This window comes from Ips typographus, linkage group LG1 (genome assembly GCF_016097725.1).
Source record: "Ips typographus isolate SLU linkage group LG1, UJ_Ityp_2.0, whole genome shotgun sequence".
NCBI classification, from domain to species: Eukaryota; Metazoa; Arthropoda; class Insecta; order Coleoptera; family Curculionidae; genus Ips; species Ips typographus.
The window spans coordinates 4,087,577-4,113,316 of record NC_138422.1 but is presented as its reverse complement, the minus strand read 5'-3'; the positions used below and the strand labels follow the sequence as shown (position 1 = coordinate 4,113,316).

The window sequence follows — 25,740 nt, the reverse complement described above, 5'->3', positions numbered from 1 at the left end:
TGCTTCTTGGCCAATAAGAGCGACGTTCTGTTACCCGCATTCCTATCACGCTGCAGCTTATTTGCATGCAACAAATTCCGTACGTTTGAAAACAAAACAGTGTTGATTCCAATGTGAGTGGTGGTTTAAATAGCACTTAATTATATTCTGTAGGATGATATTTTTGATAACTCACTCACTATACCGTACAAGTGTAAAACTTTAGTTTTTGTGAAGAGAAAACTGTATACTTTAGTCACGTTTTTTGAATTGAAAAATTTAATACAACATTGCAATTGGTTTCGAATGGCAAAATTTAGGGAAAGAAAGGAATGGGGCGAAAACAAATGCCATGGACTAGAAATATCAGACAATGGAACGGAATTAAATCAGTTCAAGAGCTTGTTCACATTGCAAAGAACAGAAATTAATTTGAAATTTTTTTCCAATCAACGATAAAAATCGACTTTTTTGGTTATACTCGTATTTAAATTGTTCAATGGTATTTTCACCGTAGTCTCTAAGGTAAGAAGCTGTAAGAGACCTGAGGTTCCCGGTTAGAATTCTCTTACTTAAATTCATTTTCGAGCTCTAAATTGCCATCGTGGACAGAATTACTTGTGTCATTAAAATGAATTTAATGATGAAACGATTTACTAAATCACAGTGGTCATCCCAATAAGTAATATCTTCGAGCATATCCCAGTCATTGATCAGATGAAGTAATGCTGAAAACAATACAGCAATCTCCGCAGTTTTGATTCCAATCTGACGATTTACAAGGGTAAACTTGTATAGCCGCACAGATAATCAGGGACTAATACACGCTGCGATCTCATGCATCGTTTGCGTAATTGTCTATTTTTAACCTCAGAAAACTTCCGATAAACCCTGAATCGTTGCGATCGATGTAAATTTCTTCAAAAATTTCCCGTTAAATTACCGTATTTCTTTAGTACATGATCGTTAGTAGTGTATCGAACCTACCTGGGTTTATTCATAATAATCCTCGTATCTCCCGTATCCTCTGTAAATCCACACATTTCTTAGCAACAAATCAGAACATATTTTTCCCTAGCGTCCATCATGGGTACTTTAGTCATGGTGATCGTGAAACAAAGCGTGGCCAATAATTGGAAAATGTTTTGACATACAGCCACTAAAACAGACAATTATATTATTGGAAAAACTGTCATTCTAGGTAGTAGTAGTAATAATGCGGGGGGGTCCTAAAAGGTCCGGCGAGTAGGCCTTAACGCCCTTTTCTCCGTTTCCCCTCAAACCCTCCCCATCATCTTACCACCCCTGACCTACGCCACCCAGACGTCCCGTCTCCCTGACGAAGGCAAGGATCCGTCCCCACTCCAAGGAAGACAGTTCCCTGCAGGAGAGCGTGGAGGCCCCAAGAAAGCTCCTCCTGATCCGCCATTCCAGATTGAGAACAAACCGGGCTATCACCAATTCCTAGTAGATGCAAATGTCTAGGCCACAGTGGCCTGTCAGAACCGCAACCAGTGTTTTTAAGGCCAGCGACTCCTTGACATCAACCATTTGGATTTTGTCTTGGCGTCGTTTGGGATTCTAATTAATTCCTTGGCTTGTCTGCACCCTTCCGCCTTTCTCCACGTCTCTCACTTCAAGCGACCAGTCACTTAGTGCGCTTGCTACCTGTCTGTTTCTTAATCCTATGTGAGGTTCGGCAGTTATTGGACTCAGAAGACCCAAGCCGGGCCAGTGCATCGGCCCGCTCGTTTCCCGCAAACCCCATATATGCCGGAATCCACACTAGGTTTACCTGCTTCTGCTCTGCCACTTTGTTCAGGGCATCCCAGCACTCCTGAATCAGCCTGTTGGCCATCCTGGCACTACAAAGTGTCTTTAGGACAGCTTGACTGTCGGAGTAAATCTCGATCACTCCCTCTCGTCCTTCTATAACTTCCTTGCTTGTGGCGACCTCGAGGATTGCAAATAATTCCGCCTGAAAGATGGTCGCCCACCACCCCAGCGAAAAATATGCCCCTTTGATGGTGTTTTGTCGGTACCAGCTTTGCACCCCTTCTCGAGAAGTCACTGACCTACTATCCCAACTTTCCTTGGCTGTTATTTCTACCTTAAACTTCCTTTCGAACTCGACCACCTCTTACGTCGGACGACACCTAGTCTCGCATTAAACGTTCTACTGGGCCTTCTTGAGTTACCTCTGTGGATACGCACGGAGGCCGCTGCGGCGCTGCAGAGGATGGAATGCAGCTCTATAATTCCATTCCAATCCTGGGGGCAAAGGTGGTCGCATCTGACGCCATTCTAGGTAATCACGTGGTTGTACTATATCAAACTGTAATAGTATCAGAAATACAAATTGTAATACAGAGCGAACATCATTATAGTTTACATCCAACTACATCTAAGTTTATTGTTATATTTTTATTATATTAATAATGTGAATAATATAAAACACAACTTTGAATTTTAGGAACAAAAGCTAATAAAACCTCTCAGTACTGAATTGAAACATTTATTTTATATTTGAAAAAAAATAACTTAGCACTTAACGTGAAATACAGACATTTACCTTTTCAAAGAACAATCTCTACATCAGTGTTAACCGATTTCCTGTTGCGATATTAAGTAATTTATCGATCGAGAAATGTTATTTCGCAGCTAATGGTATTGGAATTATTGATTTTTGCAGCCAGTATTGCCACGCTTTTAGTGGCTGGATCTTAATTAGATCTGCGAGCATCATCCGGCACTATTATTCACTAGATTGCATATACACTCGATCAGTCCCTCGATTGTTTTAAGTTACGACTATGCTTGCCGTTTACTTTGCAATTTTTACTGTGAGCAAATAGAAATTGAGAAGAAGCTTACCATGTAAATATCATTATATTTGCTAGACTATACACCTGGGCAGCCGACGTCCAATCAGAAGTGAACTTAGTGAGCGTGAAGAATTTTTATTAGCACTGTTAATAGACGCTTAATGAATGGAATTTCTTAGGTTTAAATTTATGATTTTGAACACAGACTCTGCTGTATGCGGAAGCATAGCTTAAATGAGTGATAGTGTCATAAAGAGATTTTATGAATCCGGCGGAAAATATATATTTTATAACATCTGCAGCTTGAATTTGTTTTTAAACTCTGAAAGCTGTTAATTATAAGTGTTGTAGGAAATAATACCCCCAAACAAAATTGCTTACTGACAATTTTGAAGGAGACTAAAAACCTGAAAATCTGAAATCGTTTAATACAATTAGGTCGCGTAAATGTCAAATTGGAGATTGAAGACATTTGCAACAAGTTCATGACATTGCGCTTTTTCACTAAATTTTTATTACTAAACAATGCTAACTATACTCTAGTTCAAGAATATGTCTAAAGTTCAATATTGGTCTGAAATAAAGACCGGTTTAAAATGTAGTACAAGTAATTCTGGGTTCAAGAGTTTTCTTTCAAATAATTCTTTAAAAGAGGTCCATAACGTTAAAAACAGTTTAAATATTTGTACGTCTGTCAAATTAAGATACATTTTCATTTGTTTCAGGCAGAAAGCCGATTGAATTGGTCAAAAACTAACTTATTGTTACCTGAGTTACCAGTTGTTACCTAATTTTTTTAAAAATTATTTAGATCGTTGCTAAGCGTTGAATAATTGACTAACAATAGGACAAAATTTAATAAAATATTGTATAAAACACTTGATTTAAGTCTGTTTATTCACTCGAAGAACTTAGTCATTATCATTATGGAACAAAATTGATTAAGAATTTGGCATTCCAGGAATGTACTGTCATTGTTTCGGTAGTTCTTTTAGCCTATGTTGCCGTAATTTCTAGATGTAGACAAAATCAGACAAAACAATATTGCCGTACCGAATTGTAACCGGAATAAAGTCGTCCAAAACCCGGTCATCAGCGTCAAAACAGACATGACTTTGGCACACCAAGAACTGGGTATATCATTTCCTATACATACCTACATTCTTGACAATATTATTTATCAACACAATCTAAATGAATACCAAGCAATACTCTTTTATCTACTCCTGTTAGTAGATTAAGGACAAACTGAACATTTGCAATAAAAAAAACACATAATCATAAATCACCTGTAGTAGCAGTACATCAAATAACAATAACAACATTGCAATATTTGCAATCTACCAAATAACACTTTAAACTGAAAATGAATCCTCTCCTAAGAAAGATTAATGATCATATCAATCAAACCTTATACTAATAATGGCGCGTAATAATGGATGAATGCAAACTCAAATCTTGCGTAACAATTGAATTTCTGCAAATAATAAGAAGATCGTTACAGTATTTGTACAGTTTAAAGCTTGCTTAATCGGGCAGGCGAATTTGCTATGCAAATACACTTATTGCCGATATTGCTTTTGTGTTCGATTAAACCCTGTTATTGTTGTAATAGAAAACAGACAAGGCACTATACTCAAATTTGCTCCAATTTGAAACAAAATGTATGTAACAAAACAAGATTTACGTAATAGCAGGTAACTATTGTCAAAACACAAAATGAGTAATATTAGAAGAGGAACCACGATTCATATACGTGAACTAAAAACTAAAATAGAAGATAATGGTTTTATACAGTGTGAAACTGATGAACACAATACAAAGTCTGTTTAACCTCTTTATGGTCTGAATTTAATCTTGGTCACCTTGTATGATGATCGGAATTTAAATAAATAGCTGCTTCGTTTTGTGTACATTCAGAAGAAGCTTTATCTGCGGGAGGCGTCACGATTGCTGGGTTCCTTTAATAGGTTTGCAGTAATTATATTTGACTTTCTAGTTTTGGTGGTTGGTTTTAATTAAAGAATTTTGTAATGCAAATTACATTTTTCTTTCATTTACATTTATGGTTGTGTTCAATAATATTTTTGAAAGTGGCTGGATGAAGGTTTAGTGCTTTTGATAATTTTTAGTTGCTTTAAAACTTAATGGAATGCCAAACAGAACTGAATTGAGGCTTGTATCGTATTACTGAATTAGTTAAAATTTGCTTTTCCAGTTTTGGTTGCTATGTACGTTCTAGAGATATTAACCCTTTAGAATTTTTAACAAAATAATTATGAAGGTAGAAAAACCCAGTGAGTGGAACCAAAGAGCAGATACTAAACCTCCTACAAATAATCGAAAAATCGAGGAAATTCAATGTGGCTACCTACTTTTGCTTCATAGATTGCTCTAAAGCATTTGATCTTACCTGAAATGGGCACACCTCGCCACTTAATATCGCTAATACAAAATTTACTCGTCAACAACACAGCATATGTCAGACTAAAAGTCTGACCAATCCATTCAGAGTTAGTAAAGTTGTCAGGCGTATACTAAGCCGCTTCTTTAACATCTATGGTGAGTGAATCATGAGAAAAGTGCTCGATGACTAGCAAAGAGAAATTACCATTGACGGCATCAAAATCTGCAATTTGCACTACGCTGATAGACTCTAATTGCAGCATCGGAAGAAGAACTGATAAATGTTATAACGAAGAGTTTGAAAGGAAAATATTAAGAAGAATTTTTGGCGCTGTCTGCGATATGGGAACATGGCGCAGAAGATATAACTTCGAGTTATACCAAAAATACGCACAAATAGCCCAAGGCAACGACGATGATAACCATCAAAACCGCACGACTTAGATGTGCAGGGAATATAGCGCGAGCCAACGAAAACTAACGTCCAAAGAAGATTCTAAACGCGCAATGGGAAGACGACCTAGGTGCTGATCGAAACAGAGATGGAAAGACGGGGTGGATGAGGATGCTAGGAAAATTGGGGCAAACAACTGGCAGATGCCCATATGTGGCTGTAGAGCAAATGGTGATGATGATGATGAAAATCCATTAGGAAAGCGATTTACTTGTCTTGTTTTTTAGCGCTGTTATATGGCAATTTGCCAATAAGTGTTCACAAAAATGTATCGCATAAAGGGTACAATCCGGATAAAGATAATAATTTACTTAAGGCTAGTAAATATTGTATGAGGAAGTTTACACAGCTGTATTAGGCTTAGATGTAACTAAATTTGATTGGTATAATTATTGTTATAATGAAAATTTGTATTACATAGGAAAGTTGTCGTATTAAAAGACAGAGACACTTAAGTTAGTGTTAGAAAAAAAAAAATTGTGTTCAGTACGGATTTGGAAATTCGTCGTATTAAATCATTAATTTTTGTTACCACGTGTTACTGAGAAAAAGGATTTGTAATGCCGTTTTATGTATGTGTTGTGTTAATATTCTATGAGAGTATGTCTCCTCGGATAGTGGAAACAGTAACAAGAAGTTAAAATTAACCACGTGCCCTGAGGATACAGAATTAAATTTTGCAAAACGTTGGCTGTACTATTGAAGTTTGATTCAGAGTAAAACAGATACAGCTCCCAAAAAAAAAACACCATAAACTATTAAATCATACATTACAGTAATCAAATCTAGTAAAGTATGTCCTATTATGTTAAAATCACTTTTCACAGTGCATTACGGAGACATTTACAATCATATTCAACTCGTTAATTAAAAAATAATAATAATTAAAAACTCTAATAAATAAAAAATATCTATGGTTTTTCCAGGTACAAAAACAACTGCTAAATTACCAGTCGTGGGTTAATTTGATAAATCTACCTGAACCAAGAATCCTCAGGCAAAACACCTGGATGGAACTAAACCTCTAAAAAATTGCTTTGAATTTTTTATCTTTTTTTTACCTACAGAACAAAAATTTTTATTATTTGAATTTTTAAAGACAAGAAAATTAAAGAAGATGTAAAAAATTTTACAAGTAAGTTATATTGCACACTTTCTGCAAATACGTTGTTAAGACGCCTTACACAAAATGGAATAATTAAATCATTAGCTTGATACATTTAAATACAGTCCTAATTTGAGTTAAAAACCTAAAGTGATTTCTAATAAAATTTCTAAAATGGGCCATACTTTCTTTGTATATGTTTGGATAAAGCTTTTTATAGCGGATTATTCCTTATTTATTTGTATCTCAAAACGTTTGCATTACAATATAGAAAATTGCTCAAATTGATCTATTAGTCCTTTAAAAAAGTAAAACTGAAAAAAAAACTTCAGTAAGCCAATGGCCTTTACACTGTCAAATTCTGCATCATTTTTTATTTTTAAAACTTAACTTTTGTTATTAGTAGTAATTGTAGCATCAAATCTTTGTTTTAACATGTTTTCACTAATAATAGCCTTTACTGTAAAAAAAACACTTTAAAAGCGTTAGTTCGTATTAGGTAAAGAAAAAAGACAACTTTGAGTTAGTATCTATCCAAGTTGTTACTTATTATATCAGATTCTGCAATGTGGACAAAATCATTACCGGTTACAATACTACCTTCAATTGGATAAATGGATGATAATTCTACATTTTAAGGTTCCCTCGTTTGTATGATTTTACTCCTCCAAATACAACATGTCAATTTGTTAGGCGGATTATTAGGATATGGTTATTCATATACTGCTCAAATGTAAACATCAACGAAAAACTTCTCAAATTCCTAATTCAAACAAATCTAGTATCTATAGACTTTTACATTAGCTTTGACAATCCAAGAAATAATCGTTTATGTTACGATAATAATATGTATAATAAACATATTCTATTAAAAAGCAAGTTTTTATTAATATCGCATTCCTTTATTATTGCAGCCCTATCTCAGAGAATCGAGACCTTTCATATTAATCGTTATATAATAATAAATCACCATAAAAACTGTTTTCGTTTTTTCTCTCAAGAGCTTATCCGGCTTCGCAAAAGACAATCCGATTATTTGCTATAATTACTCTTTGTCATTCAAATGCAGATCAGCCGATAAAGCGTCAATACCAATTAATCTGTTGATAGATGATTTTTTTAACACCGTTATATTGTTCACTGGTAAACCACTAATGATCTCACCTAAAACCCAATAAACATCGAGGAGGAGGCCAGAAGATCCGTCTGTTGAATTTCATATATGTTACCTACAAGCCGCCACCGTTTTATTAATTTATTCAAACAGAATTTATGATATCACATACTAATGCTTATACGCTTGACACCTTTGACTTATTTTTCTTGTTATACATGCAAGGATTTCCCGGAGTGGCGGATGTTGGAAAACCTCCACCCACGTGGATCCTTTTCACTTGTTTTTTCATTGTCATACAAGGCATCCGAAGCGACGATATTAAAAACAAGTATTATTAATTATAATGGTCTCTCTATTTCGAAGTGATCATTATCTTCCGAACGTACAAATTCTATTCATATAAATATCTAGATAACTGAATGAACGCCAATGGCACAGCTTTATAGTAGCGCACTGCGGGGGCCTCGTGGCCTCAGGGCCGGGCGGGGCCCCATGGAGATGATGCCCTTCCTTTCACCAGGTTACACAATCTAAGCCAGTATACGGGCCGCCGCCGGCTCCATAGGTGCCGACTTTGGTCTGCAAGACGGTTCGTGCACTAGTAGATAGTTTGCTTATTATATTATTCACTTGGGTTGCGCACTGTTAAATATGAAATGCAATTTGTATATTCTTCAACAATAGACACGTAAAAAAATATTTCAACAAAATAATAATTTTTGAATTTAGTATTTTAATTAGCATTACAGTTTGAGTTTTGCTCTTTCTGGTTATTGTAAATACAGTATTTGTTCTTAGATTAATGAACTGTGGACAGAAAGTTACAGGACAAAGGCTCTCCTTGACAAACCAACGTCTTTTTCACTGCTAGAAGAAAACTGACTGACCTGTAAAATGATTGATTCTATTCTGATTTTCTTTACTGGTTTCAACAGAAGCAAGCATTTGCCGTTTCAGAAATACCTACTTTACGGTTAGACCCGTTGTTGGTCGGAAAAAACGACATTTTGCAGATCTGGTGAATAGGAGGGCTTTGAAATGCAGCTCCCAATGGTCACAGTCTTATACCACCACACACTGTCTACCCTACCCCACCCTATGTACAGAATATGAAAACAGGTCAACTGTTTTACTTTGTAAAAGAAGGATGTTTGATTTTGTTGCAGAAATATTGAAAATTGCTGAATAAATTAACTTGTTCTACAATATGTAACTTGGCAAGAACAAGCAATTTGGGTTAGAGAAAAAAATTCAATATTTTACAGTCATCATAAAACATTGCTCTCAATTGTCAATTGACCCGCGATCCATTGCGACGTTGCCAGAAAAATCAGTAATGCCCGTATGCACCGAACTATAATATATCATATGCTTTAATCTTGCGTAGTTAACGACGTCTATAGTCTATCCGGCGAACCTACGGAGTAATAAAATTCGATGGGCGGCAACTTTGGTCGACCCGCATTACACTGTAAAACAGGTACGTAAAAGTGAATCGAGACATGAGACCCGAGAAGTCCTTATATTAGACAGAGAAGAAGATAGGATATAGATAGGACCGGATATAGACCAATTCTAATGGACGGGGCGGGTCAACCCCTCCTAATTTTCGCTTTTATACTCCGTAGGTTCGCCGGATAGACTATAGGAATTCTTATTTTATTTGCTATGAACCGCGGGAAAATGTTCTCGGATTAGTTAAACCGATTGTATGAAGTGACAACAATGTAAAACCTAGGGAATTTTGTATTTATGAAAATAATTTGTACTTGATTTGTGAGGTTAAATAAGGTTAGATAATTTGGTTTGGATTGTTTATTTGTTTTTGTAGAATAAGCATCAGGTTTAGAGGACTACCTGGTAAGTACCAATAGTAGTAGGGTTATTTTAAGCAAACACCAAAAATTTTGTTGTGATACAGTAGATTTGATTACCTACCTGATATAGTAATTTTCAGGAACCTTTAGCAACTGACAATAAAATGGAAAAAAGAAACAGATCACCAAATTTTACAGGAAGTCTTGTTTATTTACCATAATTTCTAACAAATAGGATATAATAGAGGATAAAAAAAACTGTAACACATATCACCTGGAAACTCTAAAACGTCTTCTATTTCTTTCAAAATACGAAAGACTGCAGGTTTGGTCAGTCTAAAACGTCTATAAAAAGACATGTCATCTAACGTTGTAAAATAGTCGGCCCTCACATAGTGCGTTCTTGGAAAGCCTAAGTCAAATAGGTTCAAAATATCTTCATCATCTTCAATAAACATCTCGTCTTCAAATTACTGCTAGCCGGGTCAGCCTCAAAGATTCCCAAATAAAACTGTTAACACACAAGGAACAACAATTAAATGACAGGACACAAGAAACAAACCGGCCAAAAATAAAAAAAATTAGGTTATAAAGTGAAGATTAACTTTTAAAGGTCCGAAATGCAACGATTTAAGAGAGATTAGCTAAGTTTTTCCTTGCGGTGCATAGAATTGCAGTGCGTCGGTGCAAAAGGTCCTGCAACTAAATGATCTGCCCTTAACTTAGTTATAAATTGTGCAATACAGTATTTGGGTCATTCATTCCATAATGAAAAAGGGGTAGCAACGAACGTCCAACGATCCCTTTATTTATAAAATATAATAATAATAATATTACATTAATCATCATGAGCGGGGCGTTCCATTGCCACTTCAAAAGATTTAAGGGAGATTGACCATGACATTCCATCACCACACTAGTAAATAACTATTATTGCACTAGTGTAGTAAAACACGATACGGAAACTGTATATTATTGTCACGGATACAATGTTCCACAAGTAGTTTAACCAACAAGATTCAATATAAAATTAGGAAGGTGTTGCTTGTTCCTTGCAAACCAGTGCATATTTATGCATTTTCTTTATTAGTTATACGGATAACGTACAAAAGCTTGTAGAAAGGGCAAGAAATTACTTCGTTAAAATACAAAAAATTCTTGTCACAAAAACAAATTGATATCAGACTACTTACCAACAGTAGTAAAAACCAGACCAATAAAAGAATTCTGTAAAAAGTTTCTTCATAAGCTAGCATAAACAAATAAGTAGTTAATATTATACTTCTCAAGCATTCTCGAAGTTTACAATCTCCAAGAGGGTTCAACAGTCAGACAAGACAAAACAACAACAACAACACTATTGTGACATGAACAGTTTAAGTTTTAAAAACTCATAACAGTGACATAACCTTCCATATTTCGTAACTGATAATCTTTCCTGATTTTAATGCGTTTCTGTAGAAACCCAGACGAAATGGTATAACTTGTCCAAAGTAAAATTCTCCCTGCTCTGGACTTGAACATACTTACTTATATTCTCCAAAACAGAATTTTTCGTAACCTGTGACATAAATAGCTAAAGTAGTTTGGTGGGAAAAAATACTACTACTTAATAAAAAAAATATTTAGTAAAATGTTAATAGCTTCTTGTCAACAAATTAGTTGACAATTCGTCGTAAAAAGTTTGCCACCTTGAAAGGATTTAAGAGCCCTGATATAATGACTTCATTTTTCTCAATTTTTGAGTTTTTCTTATTTATATTGTCTTGTATACTGACTACTGACAAAAGCAATGCATTTTTGATTTTTACTACTTAATTATTTATTTTACCTTAAAACATTTTGATGTTTTTATTGGTAGATGTCGTGCGTCGGTGTATTTTGCATACGATATGGTCTGTGTCCTTTACCAAGCCGGTTTAACATCTTTGACGCCTAAATATATCAGCACATTATATTAAAATCGATCACTTTTTACATAAAAAAAAATCAAATTTTTGCTCATTTTGTTTTATTTTGCCAACCAGTACAACTCGGTGTTTATTGAAGCAATAATAACATAAAAATAATGATGATTTACTTCATTAAGAGACCAAAGCCAATTGGAGTTTTATTTTTTTGCATACAGCTAGTAAGATTTGTTGACTAGCATTTAACCGTACAATCTATTTTATTTATTTTTTACTAATGAACAATTTATGTTTGTTTATTCTGCTCGCGTATCTAGTGATTAGTATTTTTTAGTTCCTGCTAATCAACTAAAAATGTCAGTTATCTTATTTAAAGAATAATAAAAAATAAATTGGGACAACCTTGCTAATTGTTTTAATACAGGATAAGTCTGATATGTCCCAGTGTTTTTTGCCGTATTTGAGATAAGCGACCAGATACCGGATTAGGCCAAATAATTAAAATCTCGGATAATTGATTGACTAATTACATTTCCTAATAAACCGATAAACAATAATTTGTCGGTACGCACAGATCTAGATAAACAGTGCAACCGATAGAACGTACACCATTTTTTAATTAAAATGGTTGTAGGTTGACCTCCAGTTTCTGAAGAGATTGCTGTGCCACATTGTAATAAGCCAATAATTATTACAAAAGACGAAACGCCTAATAAAAAAAACTAGATAAATAACAACGGCCAATTTATTGCTAACGGAGTGTCCGTAAGAATCGCTTTTTACAAGGATAGATTTCAATAGATGATAGACGAAATGTAGGATATTGCAATGAACTTATTGAGATAAGCGAATCATGTATTTCAGGTTGTAACTTTGAGCAACCATTTCGAATTTTGCAAGGAATTTTTGCTTGAGTTTTCAAGGTTTAGACAGAGTATGTCCAACCTTAACCAGGTAAAAAATCTATTTATAAGCTACTTGTAGAGATAGAGTCTTATGATTTAGAGGAATACTACACTAGCCTTAAGTAAGAGAGCTACGTTGACGTTATTTTATTATATATTGTAAACATGGTTTTGAAATAAAGATTATTATTACTATTTTGATGTCAGGAATCTGCTGCAGCTCTATGTCCCATTATTGTCTACCCTGTATATGAATAAAACATTGTTTAAATTGTTGCTAAGGGTTGAATCTCTCTCTAGTCGCTCCATTGCCGTTTATGGTAGAGCCTAGATAGTTGAAACTGTCTACTACGTCATATTGGTTTAAAGTAGTTTAGACGGTCAGATAATTGTAAATTGTTTTAAATCTAACGACTATTATATTAGTCTTTTTTTTTTGTTAATAATAATAATTCTGTAAATAACGCCGACTTTGGCATGTTTCACTCGAAGTTTTTTTACTTCTGTCGCTACTATTAAGGCGGTATCGTCAGCAAATCTTAAGTTGTTGATTTTTTTCCTGGCTATTGTTCCAGACCATCCATCGAAGGACTTTCTCATCACAGATTCACCATATATGTTAAAAAGGACGGATGATAAAAATAAATTTGTAAAGTAGACTGAATTTTGTTTATGCTAAAATCAGCTGTTGAAATTTTAAAAATATTGACAAAGAGGTTTTTGGGGATGCTGATTCTAAACCTGGTAGAAAAAGTTAACTAAAATTAGCCCCATTTTACCTCCCAACACCGCACGCCAATGGTAAATAAAAATGTTCAAAAATTAAATTCAAACTACCATTATCAAATAACTTATAAAAAACTAAGATAGGGCTGTGCAAACCAATTTGCTCCAAGTTAAATATATTAAGTGTTACGTATTTCTAAATGTGTTAAATTTCGCTTTTTGGACGCCATTTTTCCAAAAACGGTAAACGTTAGATGCGTCACTATTATAAGAAATTTCTGTTATAATAAATAGTATTATCCAAAAATTCAATACAGGATGTTTCATTGAAAAAATGACAACTTTACAACGTCACGATTTTCTACGACAGCTTGTATAGTCCTGACTAATTTTAATATGTGTCTCTATTTGTCAAACACTGAAATCCATTTGGGCAGTACTGTAGGGCAATAAGGTAATTTTCTTTCGGAGTTTGCTTTCGTTTCACTGTCATCGTTTCCTGGCTGTAAAACAAAATATTACGTTTCGCTATTAAACGTTATACACACGCCAGCATTTCCATTTTTGCAATTCATCGGTGTAGGAAGATACTGCTCCTTTCCAACCATAAACAACGACGACAAAAAAATAATAAATGAGGTATTGACACGAACTCTCAACAGCAGACAACGGATATGACATCTAATATGGTAATTAGGTAACCAACGACATGTTCGTGTATTTAAATATAAATACAAGACACGTATTAGGTGGACACAGAATCACTGCAACTATCGTCGCTTGGAATCTGAGAAAGCATTAATTATTTATCACTTTCAGTTGGATTTCCTTAGTCTGTATGAAGGAATATGTTTTGTTTAGAGGCATCACACATTCAGTGCCTGAGTCTGATGTTCTTCTCTCGGTTGCTTCCGCATTTATGGTCAGATGAACAAGGTCAATAGCGTCCAAAAGAAAAAAAGCACGAATACTACACAGGTTAGGCAGGCACTTAACCCTGTAAATCAAGATATTCTAACAGCACTAGCGTTTATTTATACACCCATTCGGCGGAAAATAAGAAAAAGATCCTACCGAGCTCAAGAAGCACCTTGGGGAACCTAACTGTTCACGTAATTTCCTAGGTGCACCGCAATATTGATTTATAGGAGATGGACTGTTGGACTTCCAAGCTCGCTTTACACGTCGATTTTATGCATTTGCAACCAGCTATTTTATTTTTGCCATGCAGGAAGAATCATTCAGGGAAGCGTAAAGGCTATGTGGATGTGTATGGTTACCTGCGGGGAGATTTCTCGATTTATTGCTGATTTGGTCCAGGTAGAGTCTTTTATCTCTTTGCTTAATCCTTATTACCATATATCAAAATGTTTTCTTAGGGAAGCGTTAATTTGCGACCGAAGAATGTAATCATCCGACAGACAGTATTGAATGGATATTATAATCATTGCACTTAATAAAATGATCTAAATTGAATAAGTATAACTAATAATTTTTAATGCTTGAATGTTGTGGTGGATAAGCATTATTACCGTCAGAATTTAAAAATAAACGAAAAACAAAGAAAAGTACTTTTGAATATACAGGGTGATTCCAAAGTTGGTGCTTTCCTTTCACCTGCGAATAGGGCTTCAAAAAATAAGTTTTTTTTCCTTTGACGCTTTTTCGAAATATGAACAATAACGAAGATACAGGTTGTCAAAGTTGTACTGAAAAAAAACAAAATAAAAAATAACTTAAATTTAATTTTAACTAACTACATGTTATTCCTGATCAACAGACATAAACAAAAACAAAAGATTTCAGCCGCCTTTGAACTAAGTTTTAATAATTTGACATTTTAAATTAAAACAGCATTTAATTTTAGGCACGCATTAAGACGGTTTTTATTTTTTTACTCGAAAGCGGTGCGTCGTAGCAAAAAATAATAAAAGGGGTTTTATTTTTAGAATTGAACAAGGAATTCAATAATAAATTTTATGTTGAAAAAAAACCAGTATGGTAATATTTTTTTTCGAAAATGTTTTTAAAAAATTGTACGCGCGCCACTGGTAAACGCAAGGAAATTGTGGTTTCTTGAAAAATTTCCTTTCCACGTAGCTACTGACACCTACAAAATTTTGTCTAATTACTTCAAGTGGTTTGGCCAAAATCATAAAATTTTAATTTTTTCAGTAAAACGTTGACACCCTGTATCTTCGTTATTGTTCATATTTCGAAAAAGCGTCAAAGAAAAAAAAAACCTTATTTTTTGAAGCCCTATTTGCAGGTGAAAGGAAAGCACCAACTTTGGAATCACCCTGTATAATGAAATATTTGTAAAAAGGAAATTTTCATCTTCTGGAGCAAATTTTTGGATAACGTTCCATTTGGAAATTTGGTTTTACAAAATTACCTACAAGCATGCATCATAGTAAGTTGCTAAGAACTGTTAATCAGCATTTGTAAGGTTTCCGTTAGCAGCTTACTTGAGTTTTGACTTAATTAGTTATAATTTATTTTGATTTCACACTTTAAACTCCTGAAGTTTTCTTTATTTATTATCATAAAAGTTATTTAAAGGCAAGTCATATACATGGAAGAGTTGAATATGCCGCAACCAACTGAAAATCGATTATACTGAATTGCTCCTAGTTAAACTAACCATCAGATAGGTTTAAAAAGCATGGCAAATCGCGTGTTCGACGTCCTCGTGTTATTATCCGTCTCCCTATCGAGTTAGAATCTCAGATTTCCATCTGGCAGATGAAATTCTTTTCTCGAAGGAACAAGATGCGGTTCGGCATAGCGGAGCATCAGCAATTTTCTTAAACGGAATACCAGTACAATGAAATATGTAGATAAAGATAATGGCCTCAGATGGTTAAGCTCAAACCGTATCATTAGACGAGTTATCGTTCCCCTTTGCTTATCTTTCAGATAACGCCCAGGTAATTTATAATTTGCATATAGTAGAAAGGTAGCCATTGTAGCCTTAGAATTGCAATGGTTACGGCTTAACACTACTAACCGTTATGGTCAGTTGATTTGTCGTAAGTGGTTTGCCTTATGTTGGATATAGTTTTCTTAGGTCGAAGCAAATGTATGACAAAATTGAGTCAGTTAATAGTGTATCTACATTTACCCAAGTGAAAAGTTTTATTTTTAGACATTTTAGTTTGGTTTAAAAAGTCTTTTTTGGTAGCACACTTAAAGTCAAATGTGTAAAGACATTTTTGACATTTCACTCACTGAACGCATCTATCCACATCCATGTCTCTTATCCTTCAAAGAAGTCAACAAACACTGCTCAACCTTACACATAATCTGCATCAATTAGATGATTCCAGCCATTTCCATGATAATAGTGATTTACTGGTCACATAAACTTATACCGAATTTAACGAATATTTATCACACTTTTTAAGCATCTCTCTGGCTATATGGCAGGAGTTACTGGGCAGTTTAAAATAAGCAGTAGTGGCCCTAAAATGAAACCTGAAGTACTCCTTGATTTATAGTGACAGTTGTCGAATAGAAATACCTACCTACGTTCATTTATCACACAAAGATTTTTCTAAAGATTTTTCTTTAGAAAACTCTCTTAACTTATCATGGTAATAAACATTTTATTTTTTGATAAATTACTCAACAGCTCAAAGAATTCCCTTTTTGTGATAAATAAATAAATTTTTAAAATTTTCATCCCAGTGAATAGTGACAGTAGAGAATTGTCATCATTTCACCCGGTTCAAACATTAGACAAAATGTTATTACTTCCACGAGTGAAACTATACAACATTATTCTAAAAGAGATATTTAATTCCTGAAAGTGTCTGAATCAATCTATCAGCTAGTATCAGCTAGGAAATTATTTTTAATAGGACTTGTCAATCAGTGGTTCAGTAATTCTTGAGAACCATCCTTGTACTGGCCAGTTGTATAACAAACACCAAGAAAAAAGACCTGTTTCCAATTAGATGGTACAAAACCAGCGTGGAAGCAGTTTTTCAAACGAAAATGGTGATCGAGTTGGTTGTTGATGCTCCAACTCGAATGTGTTTATACTAACAGTGTGTAATCGTAACTAGCGCCTTGTATGGAAGCCTTTTCTTTCATTAGAGTTGAAACTAGTGTTGTTTATGTGACGACAAGAACACTTTTTTTGGGTATCAGTGTGTCATCTTTGTTCAAGCCCTGGTTGCTTGAGAAATTGCTGTTTATGGCCTTATTATATTAAAGGTAACTAGAAAGTAATACTTGAGTAACAAAATGTTTTAAAAAACGGTAACTGTTGTAATTAACTAAAATAGTTATGGCATTTATACGACAGACAAATAAGATTTCTAATTAGCTTAATCGGCAGTACTTCATTAATAAGCGTGTGGTTTATGTTTGTAAATGATGCCACAAGCGCTTCTTTTGATAATTAGAAGTAGTAAAATATATGCAATTAGTACAGTGTTTTACTCAAAATACTAGTACGAGTAATTATAGCTTTTATAAGTTTGTTAATTGTGTTTTAAATCCATTTCAAGAGTACTACGTTTTTTGCCAATTCATTGAACATTTATTTTACTCTATATTGTGTAGGTTATAGTGTTCATAACAACCGCAAAAATAAGGAAGCTGCTGCGGAAGCAGTTGAATATAGACACAGACATTTTACGTCAATTTGGTCTAGAGTTTGACGTAGAATTCATTGTCATTAAAAAAAACATAGGTTTGGTTCGTTACTCAAATTTGGGACACCTTGTATAATAACAGTGTATCTAAGAGTAAAGTAGACCTAAATATCTACTCGTTTTGAATTTAACGTTTTTTGCTAAAATCAAAATTGAATTAATCACCCTGTACATATCCTACTTATGATCTTTTGTATTATTGTATACAGGTGTAGTAAAATAAAAATTGACCATAGGAAAACCATGTAACTGACAGAAACATTGATAATTGCATAAGCAAAACAATGATAGATGAAATATCTAGAGGCGAAATCTTTGGGAAAATTTAGTCGGAAGCTTATCTGAATTCATGTTCTGGATTACTCCTACAAGTTCACAAAAAAGTCCACAGAAACCGAACTAAATACAGAGCACTTATCGCAAATATATTATCAAAATGGTAATGAATAAGAAGGTCTGTTCGCAGAGGTAATCCCTGACTGGTTTCCAACTCAGAAACAGTAAATGTCAAGTTTCATTGGTTGATTTCTCACGTGACTATGACGTTTTCTGACTTGTGGCCAACTTGGCACAACTATTTCTGTGATTACTAGTTGGAGATTTTCTCTGCGAACAGACTTGTTATGTTCTAGTCACAAAATTAATTCATTTGAAAACATCGCAGCAATTATCAAAGATTTTCTGTCAGTTACATAGTTTTTCTATGGCCGCTTTTAGTTTCACCATACCTGGATACCTCAGCTGAATTATTATTAGTAATAGAAGCAGTACTTTCAGTAGTATTACTTCATATGTTTGCTATTGCAAATTATTTTCTAGACGAATTGGTATTTACTTAAAACCGTATGAGCACTGCATTACCAGATGATCTCCATCTAGTATAGACTGATAAAGTAAAAAAAGAAAACGAAAACCATTTTCTCAAAGATTAGGTCAGTTGGTTTATGGTCAACAGTCAAATTGTGCGTTCTTTACAACTGTGCGTAAAGAGGAGCATTACCTAACTGAAAACTGCGTACTTGCCTATTCACACTGACGGTCGTAGGTAATAGCACTTAACAACTTAACGGACCAAAAGCTAGAAAGTCTAACCCGCCAAAACTATAAGGTTTTTCTGATAGACTGAATTGTTGAATAAATTACATTACAAAATAATATTATGATAATTAGCGTGCGGCAACGCACGCTTATTTTTTCATTCAGTCATTCAGAAAAATAATTAGATCCATAATATTAAGAAATAACTTTCTTGTTGCACAATACAAATACTTGCTAATTGAATAATAAAATCAGATTGGCTATAAAGACAGTTAATCCACGCAAAAATGCTCATTAAGCTCCCGCAGTTCTATAAAAAGTCCATTTCATAAAGCAAAACTATTACAAATTAACGGCAGCAAACAATTTCCTGTATCGTCTAGTAGTACATCGTGGGCAGCTGAACCAGATAAGCCGTAAAGCACGTAGGTTGGCAGGACTGCGGCATAAACGTCCCATAATTTGCAATTATGCTCGTTCTGTATTCGTCCTGCTATTATGAAGAGATGTCGCCGGTTTGCGGAATTTTGAATTATGTGACCAACTTAGCGGTACTTCTAATGCTACACTAAATTTCCGGAGTTTGTAATAGTCGAAAATCAACAACGGTTTTCTAATCTTATCATAATGCATGGTGAATTAATAACTGATTTTAATAGGTGTAAACCCGACTAATGAGCGTGTTTCTAACCCGGCGTTCCCACGTTTTTTCTATTCAATTGACTGGCTGCAGTTACAGGCAGCTAACTGGACGTACCCAGTACTATCAAGAGTGACCGTTTGATTTGTTCTCTTTCTCGGACACACTGCTTTTTATAACGTTAAACTCGACAGAAATTTCCGCATTTACCTACATGATTCAATCAAAAGAGGGTTTATCTAGACCGAAAGTTAATTTGGACCACCAAATAGATCCTGTATAAATATTGTTTTTTTTTAAAAAAAAAGCACCTCCTATTTTTATGTGAAAGGAAAAGTTTGATTATACAGGGTGGTCCAGTTTTAAATGTCAATAATTCACCAATCCATAGCCAATTAAAAAATAAGTTGACATGCATTATGTCATTTTCCTGAAAAATGCTTTCTAAGTAAAATACATTCCTTCAAATTTCTGTTTAAAAAATCGTTTTTTTGTCATAACTGTCAAACCGTTGGAGCAATTTTGATCAAATTTGGAACAAGCACTTATGAAATTAGTACTCATTATGAATGACGTTTGCCAAAATTCTCCAGTACCGTAGATACAGGAAGATGGTTTTAATGTTTTTGCCTTTTCTTCTACGTCTCTCATTTTTCAAAAATTACAAATTTCACTGTTCACGATGAAAAAGAAATTACCTCTTATAGAATTCTGATTTAAAACTTCGTTTACGAGATAATTCAGTTATTACGTTCAAAGACCGAAACACTTCACTTAAGTAGCTTAAAAAACTTCATTGTAGCCAGTTTTCATAGTTTCCAGACAAACTGAAAGACTTTAGTTTTGAGAATTGAAATTGATTTCAGAAGCTTAAAAATTGTGTTTGTAACCATTTTTCATGCAAATCGAGAGACTTTAATATTGAAAATTGTTTTGTAGACATAAAAAAACTACTTTTTCTAGAATTTTTGACTACAAATTCATACATTTAAACCTTAAAAATTGACTTAAACAACACTTTTTAAGACTATTTCCAAAAGTCAAGTTTCTTCAAGTCAAAAAGTAAATAAAAGTAAACAATTTTGGTACCAAATGCTACGATATTAGTTTTAAGAACTAATTTTTAGAAATGAAATAGTTCAAAATTGTATTTACTTCTAGACTTGTTCCGGTCCAGAAAATTGAGTTGTACCAAGTCCCGAAAATAGACTTTTGGACTCTTTTTAGTAGTAGTAAAGTCAGTTCTAGCTTAAGTCAACTTTTAGATTATCTTTAGAAGTAAAAATTGGGTTTCATGCACAATACAATCTTTGTCTTGATTTCCGGACTGTTTTTACTTCTTGAAATCCACTTTCAGACACTCGACCAGGATGGCAGTCTGAGAAAACGAATTATAAGACTATTCCTAGTAGTAAATAGCAAGTTTTTAGACTATTCAGTACAAATTCCAAAAAAAAAAAACGATTTTTGAAATTGAAATTTGGAGAACTGTATGTTCCTTACGAAACGTTTTTTAGAAAAATGACATAATGCAAGTCAACTTATTTTTTGATTGGCTATCGAATGATAAATTATTGACACTTAAAACTAGACCACCCTGTAGATGTGGATTAATTGTAACATCATTTCTTATACAGGGTATTACAAGCTTATAAGACATGAAAATCCATAGTTGAGTAGAAAATGCTCTAAAGAAAAATGTCGTTGGGCTGTAGTTTTTGAGATAGATGTTAGATAGAAGTTGATGGAATTTGGATGGAAAAATCATAATTTTTTTTATATCTACAAAACGGCTGACTGAAATGACAATGGCAAACTTTGTTCAATAGGTTAGCTGTGGACAAAAAAATGGACACAAAAAAGTGGTGTACAGGGTGGCCTTCTAAGAATGTGTGGCACTGTCTCTAGGAAACTAAAAATGATAAATGTTTGAAACAAACATTTTACCAAGTAATTTGGCCATAAGGAATACATCTACAATATTTTCGTGATTGCAACGTTGCCGTATCTACATAAAATCAGTGCTAACAACAGATTTTTGTTCGACAACCCTAGTAACTGATGCTATTTGTTGATTCTGTTGTTTAATATAGACAATTGTGGTAAACCGTTTTTCTATACAATATTCAACCGTATATTCAGAATTACAGCATTCTAAATATTGAAAATTCTAATGTTTAGTAGTTAGTATCTCGAAAACGACAACATTTAGAGAGAAACTATCATTTATTTTCGATTATATCCTTCCTATCAATTTTGACCAATCGCTATCAAGAATTAGTATAACAAATGTAAACTTTAAGTGGAAAAATCACTTAACAACTGTCAACTTAGCTGTCAGCAGTTTTTCCGGAAAAAAATTCGAAAAAATTTCACACTCCTCACAGCAACATAAAGAATAGTGTTACCCTTTCTAGCTTGAAAGTTATTGTTCTTATTAATTATTGTTCTTATTGTTTTAATTAAAGTAAAATGTTCCTGTGGAAAAATTGGAATACTCGTTTCTAAGTCTTCGACTCGGATGATTTTTAAAACCACTCTCGCTCATGCTATTTGTTAAAACAAATTACTTAGAAACTCGTTTTTCCGAATTTTTCCGGAAAAATTAAATGCACTAGGGATATTACCCCCGAATAAACATTTTCTATGTTACTTAAATTCAATGTATTTTTACACCATGCTCTTACTTTAAACATAACATAACTTTTTTAAGACAGCTTCTTCCAATTCACTTATGTCATCTTCCAATTGTTTGAATAATGAACAGGGTGGGCCAAATTAGACGTATTTAAATGGAAAGTGCTCTTACTAATAGACATAGGCAAAAATTGATGTCGGTGTTTGAAGCTGAAATGTGTAACAAAACTTAATGACGAAAACCGTTGAAGGAATTCCTCTGGACTTTTTTACTCTAGAATTTTTAATCTGAAGACTAATTATATTCAAATTTCCAGATATACCCGACGTCCTTTCTTGTGGTTCACCCAGATAAAAAAGAAACTCATCAAAGTAAGAATTATTGTTAGTTTACCTCGCCGCTAAGTGAGAGAGGCCGAAGATAACTATTTATATGCGAACAGCCTCCTTATTATTTAGAAGCGATAATAACCAACGCCGACCTACATTTCTCTTAAAAAAAACTCTACTAGACAAGGTTCCTTCGGAGAAACGTCGTATTCTTTTTCTTCGCTCCCAACTCTCATTATACCTTTAAGACCGACCTTGGATCGTTTCCTGTTATCATAGACGGTTGCAAATGTCACCCAATATAATAATATTCTGCAGTCAATATTATTACGAATAAAAAATTTCGAACGCAACCATAATAACTAGTTCCATTTTTATTGTTTAAAGTTCAAACGGTCTCTCTGGCAAGGTCGTGCCTGTTCGATGCATAGGTACGTGCGTGTACGACAATATAAATTAAATCAATTACCATTAAAAGTTTCATTTGCGGTTATTTATTGGCTGTCGTAGGATAATTAGCTGCTAAACGGGGGCTTCGCAGCCGACGTAAAAGAAAAATTGTGTGGGAAAATTTTAATTGTCGTATCGTGGTCTTATGGAAATCAGCGGTTAAATGAATGACCGTTGCAAAAATTTACATTTAGTCATCGAAGAGTTAATTATATATTTCATGTATGCTAATGGTTGATGCAGGAATCAGACAAATGCGTCAAAATCTTCTCAACTAAAGCGGAGAATCGCTTAATACTCTAACATTCTTGGAATAAAATTTATAATCGAAAAATTTGTACTTTGTCTTATTGTTATCGGACGAATTGCTGATTTCCTATTCAATGCGTATTTTACAACAATTCTTCACTTTTAATTTAGTATGTTAAATACCATGGTTCTTCTAATATTTATCGATGAAAAGCAATGATGCACACTAATTTTGTAACGTTTATACCAAAAAAAAACTCATTTCAAATGAAGAAATAGACCAGCTCAATAAGAATAGCTGTTTATGTAACAGATGGGAAAAGTACGTTTTTGTGTAACGGGCAGATTTCTGCGATATGCAAGTATACTCTTTTTAAAATATTGCAGGTATACTATGTACCGTTGCCTAAATTCCCAAAATAATTTAATGTCAAGCTTGACACATTACTTTTGATCACAGATTTTTGGTGTTACTTTTCATTGATAATTAAAAAGTAAGTATCAAAACCATGTCAAGCGAAGAAAGTGATATTAACAAAGATATTGAAGAAGCCGCCCAAAGTGCCTTATCCACTGTTATTCTGACAAAATCGAAAGGAAAGTATAATTTGGCATATGCCAAATTTGATCCTTGCTGCAAAGATAAAAATGTAAATCATATAAACGAGAAGGTCTTGTTGGCCTATTTCGAAGGAAAGAAGACCTTGTAGAATTCCATCTTATGAAGCCTCTATTCTATGTTAAGAACTATCTCTAAAAAGAAATGTGGACATCAACAAATTTACTGGTTTACTTGCATTTTTAAAGCGCCACTCCAAAAATTATCAGCCTAAGAAGTCAAATGTCCTGACGAAAGAAAACATTGCTAATTTTCTCACAAAAGCTGACGATTCACATCACCTAATGACTAAGGTACCTGTTTATGACAATACCTAACGTATTTTTTCACCCGGCTATAATAATGGATATTTGTTATTTTAGGTGGCCTTGATTATTGGAATCTCTGATGCTTGCCGGAAAAGTGAATTAACATTTCTTCTCGTTGATGAAGGACAGTACTTTAAAGTAACACTTTACTGACATCAACACAAACATACATCGTGAATTTGTCATAACATTGGGGAACATTGACGGGTTAGACCTCATTGAAATTATAAAAAGGTACGTTTCGTTGCGACCACCAAACATGAAAGGATACATTTTTTATTAAGTAGTCTAACGGAAAATGTGGACCTTAACCTGTGGGTATTAATACTTTCTAAAATTACCACAACCAGCTCTGTACATTGGTCACTGTTTTCGAAGATCATCGACTACACTGCTGGCGGATTATGGCGAAGATCTTTTAAAAATTAAGCAACATGGAAGATGGAAGTCCAACGCAGTGGCATAAGGTTACGTCGACAGTTCCGTAGAGCGGAGAATTGCATCCAGCATTCTTGGAAAAGCGTTAGTGCAAAATACACAAATAAATACAAATGCAAACACATCTTTGTCATCTGGAGTCAGTACCAGTAATAATTGCTCAAATTGTGTTATAAATATATACAGGGTGTCCAAAAAGTCTGGAATCTCTTTTATGCTAAAATCAAAATTAAAGAAGTTAAGGGGGTGGTCAAAATTGAATCAATCACCCTGTATCTACATTGTTTATGAATGTATTTCAAATTTTCAAGCATTGAAATAAGTGTATGACTTTTAAATAAAAAACTCTCAGATCTAAATAAAATACCATATAACACAATATAATTTCTTAAGCGACCAAGAATAATAATTGAAATAAACACCATCATTCATAAGGAAAGACACGCAATTTAATTTTAAATTAATACGGAGTTGCAGCAATAATATGTAATTTTATGTATGGGAATATAATTAGTATAATCGACATCCAAACCAAGTGCTGCTAATAATATTGGTCTCCCTTAAGTGCATTTAAGTTTGAATATGTTAACAAAAACGAATTAAATCAGTTTTAGAAAAAGCGAAGAGAAAGCCAAAGCCATTCTCAGTTTAAACAATATTTTCCTTCACAGGCCAATTGACTTTTTGTATTCTTTACTTCTATAAAATTTCACTTCCTTTGACTAAAATCCAATTGTTCGTATATTATAATACTATCAAAAATAATTACTTTGCCAAAATGGCACTCAAATTTCAATTACTCTTTTTTTTTTCAACGGAATTGGATAATTAGACGCGATGACAAAAAATCAGTTTACATAAAGATCAGAACGGCTGGTGAAAGTCGCGGAATAAATGTTCTTCGTGTAGCTGATCTTTGACGGAGATAAGAAAAAATTACAAAACAGATTCATTATCATAAACAATTAGCCGTTTGCGCTTTGAACTAGATACGATCAAAGAGCGGATAAGAACGCCTTAAAATTCTTATAATTGTTATGCACGATTGCATAAGGAATAATAATCTTTCGATTGGTACGGCACAAAGTCACCAACAACTAGATAAAACATCAAAGTAAAAAAG

General features: G+C 33.8%; 1 long non-coding RNA gene across 4 annotated transcripts; it reads left to right on the top strand.

Moving 5' to 3' along the window:
• The first annotated feature begins 23,621 nt into the window (after window positions 1-23,621).
• LOC145729084 (uncharacterized) lies at window positions 23,622-24,815 on the top strand. 4 transcript variants are annotated; one of them, XR_014178261.1, is made up of 3 exons: window positions 23,622-23,746; window positions 23,779-24,164; window positions 24,234-24,815. It is a non-coding gene; the product is annotated as an uncharacterized LOC145729084 (long non-coding RNA). The 4 variants fall into 4 exon arrangements; XR_014178263.1 differs by having other exon boundaries at window positions 23,672-24,164; window positions 24,234-24,413; window positions 24,467-24,815; XR_014178267.1 differs by having other exon boundaries at window positions 23,695-23,746; window positions 23,802-24,164.
• The last annotated feature ends 925 nt before the right edge of the window (window positions 24,816-25,740 follow it).